The sequence below is a fragment of the Malus domestica genome, chromosome 15, assembly GCF_042453785.1.
Source record: "Malus domestica chromosome 15, GDT2T_hap1".
NCBI classification, from domain to species: domain Eukaryota; kingdom Viridiplantae; phylum Streptophyta; class Magnoliopsida; order Rosales; family Rosaceae; genus Malus; species Malus domestica.
This window is the reverse complement of record NC_091675.1, coordinates 1,415,415-1,423,826: the sequence shown is the minus strand read 5'-3', so window position 1 is coordinate 1,423,826 and position 8,412 is coordinate 1,415,415.

Genomic DNA, 8,412 nt, shown 5'->3' with positions numbered 1-8,412 from the left:
GGCGAGTTGTCACCAAGAGAACTTGACAGACGCAATCGGTGGCCCAACTGAACCCCAGAGCCTAACTATGATTCCATGCAATTGCCATCTAGCGATGCGTGCAGAAGTTTCGACCTTGAATTATTTGATGAGAAAAGGATGACAGATTTCAGAGAGTTGGAAAAGTCTATTTAAAAATGATGAATGATTTTGAGTTAGTTTGAGTTTTGTGTATGAATTAGGATGGAAGTAGAGTTTATATGGACAAAAAAGAATAGATGAGGTTGTGGATAATGCCACCTGGCACTACGTGATTGGTTGAAAATCTTATCGAAATCCATTATAAAGGATTCTAAACAGATAGTGACACATGACGTGACGGGATTAGTTTAAAATCTTATCAGAAATCTATCAACAAAAATAGTACTTTCAGATAATGATACGTTAAAAATCATATCCGAAATTAAAAATAAATTTATTTTATTATTTTATATAAAAAAAATTAATAATATGTTAATACGAATTGACTAGCCAGCTCATTTTATAAGGATGGAGATGTACTTAGCCAATCACTTTATTTGAGTAAATTACTATTTACTTGAGTGGATTAAATAGACTTTGGGGCAGCTCATTTTTGAAGGGTAGAGTTGATCTTACGAATTCCTTATCTATGTTTTTTTTATTTTATATATATTTAATTTAGTGGGTTTTGGGTTTAGGTTGCTTCCTAAGCTTTCAGTAAAGGTGGAAGGAAGCAAGTGACCAAGTGATCAGAGATTCCCCCATTGCGACTTCGTCGTCGCCTTATCTCTATAAAATCGTCTCTTTGTGAGCTGAATGGGTGTAGTTCGTGTCAGCTGATTCCTGCAAGGTGGAAGAAAACTTAGAAACACAAAAACCCAAATCTTATCTCATCGATCAGGTACATGCAAATTTTCGATTTTTTTTCTTCAGAATTTTGGTTTTGGGTATTTGAAGAAATGGGAAAGATGGGATTTTTGGTTGGGACCATCGAATAGTCATGATGGGAAAAAAAGGAACTATAAGCAAAATCCAACCTAATTGGTTGGGACCATCGAATAGTCATGATTGGCTAGCTGTCACCAAGAGAACTTGACAGTTGCAATCGGTGGCCCAACCGAACCCCAGAGTGATAAACCAAGTTCAAATTCAAAGGTTCCCGCCACAACATTCACTGAAGATCGCAACCAAATCAGTCAAAAGGAAGGCTGAGATAAACCTTATCTGTTGCAAGTGTTATCTTTTGTATTATCTGTGAATAGGTTATTTATCTTTTGTATTATCTGTGAATTATCTTTGATTTGAAGAGTTTGTTCTTCATCCAAATACTTCTTGTAATCTCTATAAAAACATCAAATGGAATACGCTCAGTGTTAGAATAAATATAGCGGAAACTAAATAACTCAACATATCCAATTAATCACTAACCTTGAGAAGACATTGCAGCAGAAAATAAAGGTTCCTCTCCTCTCAACACTGTATGTATGCACTGTCAATCAATGGGGCTTGATATTTTCTGTTTGCGTGTATTGTGTGAGAGTAGGGACCCTTTACTTATAACTTAAACAATGGTCTTTGATAAGGATACTTCCCATCATGTAATCCTTATCAAAGTCATCAATTTGATAACCCTTATCACTAATATCTAAAGCATCCATATCAGATTGGTTAATACCAATTGCACCGGGACTCCTTTAGATTATATTTCAATCTTTATACATTCCTTAATAACCAACAAGTATTGTCATACATAAACTCTTATGATCTCAATCCCTCATGCACGTGCTAAACAAGTGTGCAACTCTTATTAGACTTACATTCTCCCACTAGAGCCAACACTTGTTTAATACAAATACTTATTGATATGAGAACATACTTGAATGGCCATGAGTTTAGTATTAACAAAATCCACGATTACAAGTTTCAGTCAAAAACTAATATCCATGAAGAACTAAAGGGAATCATATCTTAATACACAAATATTATCCCCAGAATTACAATCATGAAATCAGCAATCACAAGAAACTCCAACAAGATATGAAAATAATGAAAGATATATAAAATGTAATGTTTCTGCAGTACATCCTCCATTAAGGTCCTCTTTAAGACTAGTATACTAGTCATCCTTTATTGCTTCGAATTGAAGCCTTTAAGTTGCTTTCTTTCATAACAATTTAATGTACTACATCAAAAAATTGCACTTTTCTGGGAAAACCTTTGCAACTAAGCAGCACAATACTTTATTAGCTAAGATAATTGAAATACAAAGTCTTTATGCATGTAATATGAAAAAAACAAAATACTGCAATCAGAGAACATAATGCGAAAACATTATGCATGTAATATGAAAAAAAACAAAATACTGCAATCAGAGAACATAATGTGAAAACATTCACCTTCACTCCCACTATTCTTCAATATCAAAATCAGCCAATACGCCCATCTTCTTCACATGTTTCTTGAATATTGCCATTGTAATGGCCTAGTTCAACGGATCTGCTATCATAGAACCTGTCTCCAAATAATAAATTTTAACCAAATCAATCATCACCTTTTCACGAGCAACAAGAAACTTAATCTCCGGGTTCCTTGTAGTATTGTATCTCTTATTGTTCTTTGAGTCAACAATATGAATACCAGTGATAAATTCTTAAACCAAACTACCTAATTCACAATTTCACAGCAAGACAAGTAATCAACCACCATTGTCAAAGAATGCAATGATGTCTTGCATGTCTTGCTTGGCACTCCTCTAAGAGACAGCTCCATTAGCTATCATGAACACATAACTAGAAGTTGACTTTAAATCATCGAGAAAACCTGCAAAATCTGTTGGTATATGGTCCAGCCCATGATCAATGTTCTAGATTATTCTAGTAAGCAAGAGATGAGGCTGGAGCTTGCTAGACAATTCTAGCATGTTATTAAGTTGATGGAAGAAGCTAGAGAGTACTAGCTTCCTTGGTTGCAAATGGAAAGATCTAGAAGCTACAAGTATGTGGCTAGTCTAGATTTTTCTATACTAGAGGTTTGAAGAAGGAACTAGAAACTAGTAGAATGCCAAGCCCTCACCTATAAATATGGGTGTGATGTAACAAAATTAAGAGAGTAGTGAGTAGCAAATGATCAAGTCCAAAGCTAGAGTTCCACTCCAAGAGTGAGAGTGAGAGTGTTCCACTACACATTGTGTGAGTGAAGTTTAGTGTGATAAAAAGTGTGTGTCCTACTTTCTTGTATCCATCAAGCCTTGTCTTTGGCTTGGTAAGACTACTCTTGTTGTACTCATATTTTCATATAGTGAAGATTGTTCCTTGTTTGGTGGACGTAGGCATAAATTGCCGAACCACATAAATTTTTGGTGTCCATTTTCTACTTTACTTTGTGCATTCTCTATCTTGTAGTACCGACATTCCTAACAAGTGGTATCAGAGCCCGGTTGGCTCGTACTACGAGATGGAAGGAAGTGGCACTATGATCAAACTCACCAACTCCAATTGGGTAACATGGAAGCCAAGGATGGAGGACATTCTATATTGCAAGGATTTGCATGAGCCAATTGAAGGAGATGCCGCTAAGCCCGAGAGCATGTCCGATGCCGAGTGGAAGAAGATGAATCGCAAGGCTATTGGCACAATTAGACAATGGGTGGATGATAGTGTTTTTCACCATGTGTCTAATGAAACCAATGCTCGCGAGTTTTGGACGAAGCTTGAGTCCTTGTTCGAGAAGAAGACCCCAGCCAAGAAAGCCTTCTTGATCAAAGAGCTCATCAATGTGAAGTACAAGGATGGTTTAAGTGTAGCAGAACACTTGAACAATTTCCAGAATATCATCAACCAGTTGGCTACTATGAAAATGACGATCGAGGACGAGCTACAAGCGCTCTTGTTACTTGGATCCTTGCCAGACAGTTGGGAGACCTTTGTGACTTCTGGCACAGATAGCAGCCAAGTATTTGTCACAGAGAACCGCGGAAGAAGCAAGAGTAGAGGACCTAGAGGTCATGGCAGGAGTCCTAGCCGATCCAAGTCAAGGTTCAGGGGTGCATGCCACCATTGTGGCAAAGAAGGCCATATGAAGAAAAATTGTCGAGTTTGGAAGAGAGAGCAAAGGGAAGGAAACAATCAGAAGAAAGATGATACTGGCAATACCACTGCTGTCATATGTGGTGATGTACCAGAAATATTGTCTGTTGGTGAATGTCTGCATATGGGCAACTCTGACAGAGACATTGAATGGATCTTTGACAATGGAGCTTCCTTCCATGCTACGTCCAAACGGGAGTTCTTCAGTACATACAAAGAAGGTGACTTTGGCATAGTGAAGATGGGGAATGAAAGCTATTCCAAAATTCTTGGAATTGGTGATATATGTCTAAGAACTAATCTCGGCTGCCAATTGATGTTGAAAGATGTGAGACATATTCCTGATATACGTCTCAATCTGATATCCATTGGTACCCTTGATCGACAAGGATATTATCACCATATTGGCGAAGGAAAATTGAAGCTTACTAAAGGCTTAATGGTGGTAGCAAGAGCACGACTTTGTTGTACGTTGTACCGGTCAAATGCCAAGGTTTTGAAAGGTGAGTTGAATGCTGTGGAGGACTCATCTCTAGACTTGTGGCATAAGAGGCTAGGTCACATGAGCGAGAAAGGCCTACAGGTTTTGGCAAAGAAGTCTCACATTCCCTTTGCCAAAGGTACGTCGTTAAACTCTTGTGAGCACTGTTTATTAGGAAAACAAAGAAGAATTAGTTTTTCGATTCCATCTACAAAGAAAGGAAACTTGTTAGATATTGTTTATTCAGATGTGTGTGGTCCCATGGAAGTCGAGTCACTTGGAAGAAATAAATATTTTGTTACTTATATTGATGATGCTTCACGAAGGGTGTGGGTGTATTTGTTGAAATCCAAAGACCAGGTGTTTCAGACATTCCAGGAGTTCCATGCCATGGTGGAGAGGGAAACTGGGAAACCTCTCAAGTGCCTTCGTAGCGACAACGGCGGCGAGTACACATCTCACCAGTTTAGAGAGTATTGTGTAAAACATGGCATACGTCATGAGAAGACAGTTCCTGGAACTCCACAACATAACGGTGTTGCTGAAAGAATGAACCGAACCATCATGGAGAAAGTCAGGTGTATGTTGAGGACTGCAAAGTTATCTAAGCAGTTCTGGGGTGAAGCTGTAAGGACAGCCTGCTATTTGATCAACCGATCTCCATCAGTACCATTAGGTCTTGATGTTCCAGAAAGAGTATGGACTGGTAATGATGTGTCTTACTCTCATCTGAAGGTGTTTGGTTGCAAAGCTTTTGTGCATGTGCCCAAAGAGCAGAGATCGAAGTTAGACTACAAAGCTACACCGTGCATCTTTCTTGGTTATGGCGGTGAAGATTTTGGTTACAGATTATGGGACCCATACCAGAAGAAGTTTATCCGAAGTAGAGACGTGGTCTTTTATGAAGAACAAACAATTGGGGATTCGGATAAAGAGGCACAACCAGATGGCGCAGTCAGAGGAGTTGATCCATTAGCTTCAGATGAAGAAAGTCACGATGACATCCCTGAAGCAACTGCCAATGAAGTGCCTGCAGAATCAGATAATGCTAATCAAGAGGAGCCTGATCAAGATGTGCCAAACCATGAGATTGCTGATCAGGGGGAGCCTAGTCAAGAAGAGCATATTCAAGGAGAACCCAATCAGGGGGAGCCTCCAGCCCTACAAGAGAATGAAGATCAGGTCAGAAGATCCATCAGAAGTCGAAGACCGTCTACCAAGTATTCTTCATCAGAGTATATCATGTTGACTAATTATGGAGAGCCCGAAACATATGAGGAGGCCAGAGCTCATAACGACAGTGACAAATGGATGAAGGCAATGGAGTCGGAGATGGATTCCTTATCAAAGAATGATACCTATGAGCTGGTGGAGCTTCCAAAGGGCAGGAAAGCATTGAAAAACAAGTGGGTGTTCAAATTGAAAAGAGACGACAACATGACAAGGTACAAGGCTCGTTTGGTTGTCAAAGGTTTTGGTCAAAAGAAAGGAGTTGACTTTGATGAGATTTTCTCACCGGTGGTGAAGATGACTTCTATTCGAGTTATCCTTGGTATGGCAGCAAGCATGGATCTTGAGCTCGAGCAGTTAGATGTTAAAACTGCATTTCTCCACGGCAATTTAGAAGAGGAGATATACATGGAGCAACCCAAAGGCTTTGAAGTCAAAGGTAAAGAAAATTTGGTGTGCAAGCTTAAGAAAAGTTTATATGGTCTTAAGCAGGCTCCGAGACAGTGGAATAAGAAGTTCAACTCATTCATGGTGAGTAATGGGTACAAGAGAACTCATGCTGACTCTTGTGTCTATATCAAACAATTTTCTGGAGGTACATTCATCATCTTATTGCTTTATGTTGATGACATGTTGATTGTCGGACAAGATGCTTCTATGATTAAAAAGCTCAAAGAAGAGTTATCTAAGTCCTTTGACATGAAGGACTTAGGGCCAGCCAAGCAGATTTTGGGCATGGAGATAATTCGTGACAGAAAATCCAAGAAGTTGTGGCTGTCACAAGAAAAGTATGTTGAACGGGTGCTTGAAAGGTTCAACATGAAAGCAGCCAAACCGGTAAGCTCACCTTTAGCCAATCATATCAAGTTGAGCAAAGAGTCGTGTCAAAAAACATATGAAGAAAAGGAGAAAATGGCAGTTGTTCCCTACTCTTCAGCAGTAGGAAGTATCATGTATGCAATGGTGTGCACACGACCAGATATTGCTTATGCAGTAGGTGTGGTGAGCAGGTTTCTCTCTAATCCAGGGAAGGACCACTGGGAAGCCGTTAAGTGGATTCTCAGATATTTGAAGGGGACTTCTAAGATGTGCTTGTGCTTTGGCGGTTCCAAACCAATCTTGGAAGGATTTACAGATGCTGACATGGGAGGTGACCTGGATGGTAGAAAATCTACGTCTGGGTACTTGTTTACTTTTGCAGGGGGAGCCGTGTCTTGGCAATCCAAGTTACAAAAGTGCATTGCTTTGTCCACAACCGAGGCTGAATACATAGCCGCTACAGAAGCATGCAAGGAGTTGTTGTGGCTGAAGCGGTTTCTCCAAGAGTTGGGTTTGAAGCAAAGTGATTATGGCGTTTATTGTGATAGTCAGAGTGCTCTGGATTTGAGCAAGAACACTACATATCATTCACGCACTAAGCACATTGATATTCGTTATCACTGGATTAGAGACGCTATCGAGAACAAGTTGCTACAGCTGAAGAAGATTCATACCGATAATAATTCTTCAGACATGTTGACAAAGGTAGTCACAAAATCAAAGTTGGAATTTTGCATTAAGGCTGCTGGGATGAACTCCAGGTAACTTGGAGTCATGATCGGAATTCCTCCCTCATGGACTGGAGGGGGAGATTGTTGGTATATGGTCCAGCCCATGATCAATGTTCTAGATTATTCTAGTAAGCAAGAGATGAGGCTGGAGCTTGCTAGACAATTCTAGCATGTTATTAAGTTGATGGAAGAAGCTAGAGAGTACTAGCTTCCTTGGTTGCAAATGGAAAGATCTAGAAGCTACAAGTATGTGGCTAGTCTAGATTTTTCTATACTAGAGGTTTGAAGAAGGAACTAGAAACTAGTAGAATGCCAAGCCCTCACCTATAAATATGGGTGTGATGTAACAAAATTAAGAGAGTAGTGAGTAGCAAAGGATCAAGTCCAAAGCTAGAGTTCCACTCCAAGAGTGAGAGTGAGAGTGTTCCACTACACATTGTGTGAGTGAAGTTTAGTGTGATAAAAAGTGTGTGTCCTACTTTCTTGTATCCATCAAGCCTTGTCTTTGGCTTGGTAAGACTACTCTTGTTGTACTCATCTTTTCATATAGTGAAGATTGTTCCTTGTTTGGTGGACGTAGGCATAAATTGCCGAACCACATAAATTTTTGGTGTCCATTTTCTACTTTACTTTGTGCATTCTCTATCTTGTAGTACCGACATTCCTAACAAAATCTGCATCACTATATCCTTCTAGGACCAATTGATCATCAATTCTTTTGTAGACTAACATGTGAGATTTAGTCCTCTGAAGATACCTCAATATTCTCTTACATTAAGCTCCCAACCAGTGATGCATATAACTTGTCTTGCATGCCTTCTTTCTCTAAGTTATTTGTAGGACACTGTTGTTTACTCAACTTGTCTCCCTTGGATGTCGGTATTTCTGTAGTTCCATACATCGACATATTGAATCTTCTTATAACCTTCTCTATGTAGCCTCTCTGCGATAGTCCCAATAAACCTCTCCTCATGTCCCTTTTGATCTCAAAATTTATGCCTCATGATAATCAAAAGGTCCATGACTGATGTGGTTCGAGGAGCCTTCACAGATGCTACAAACGCAA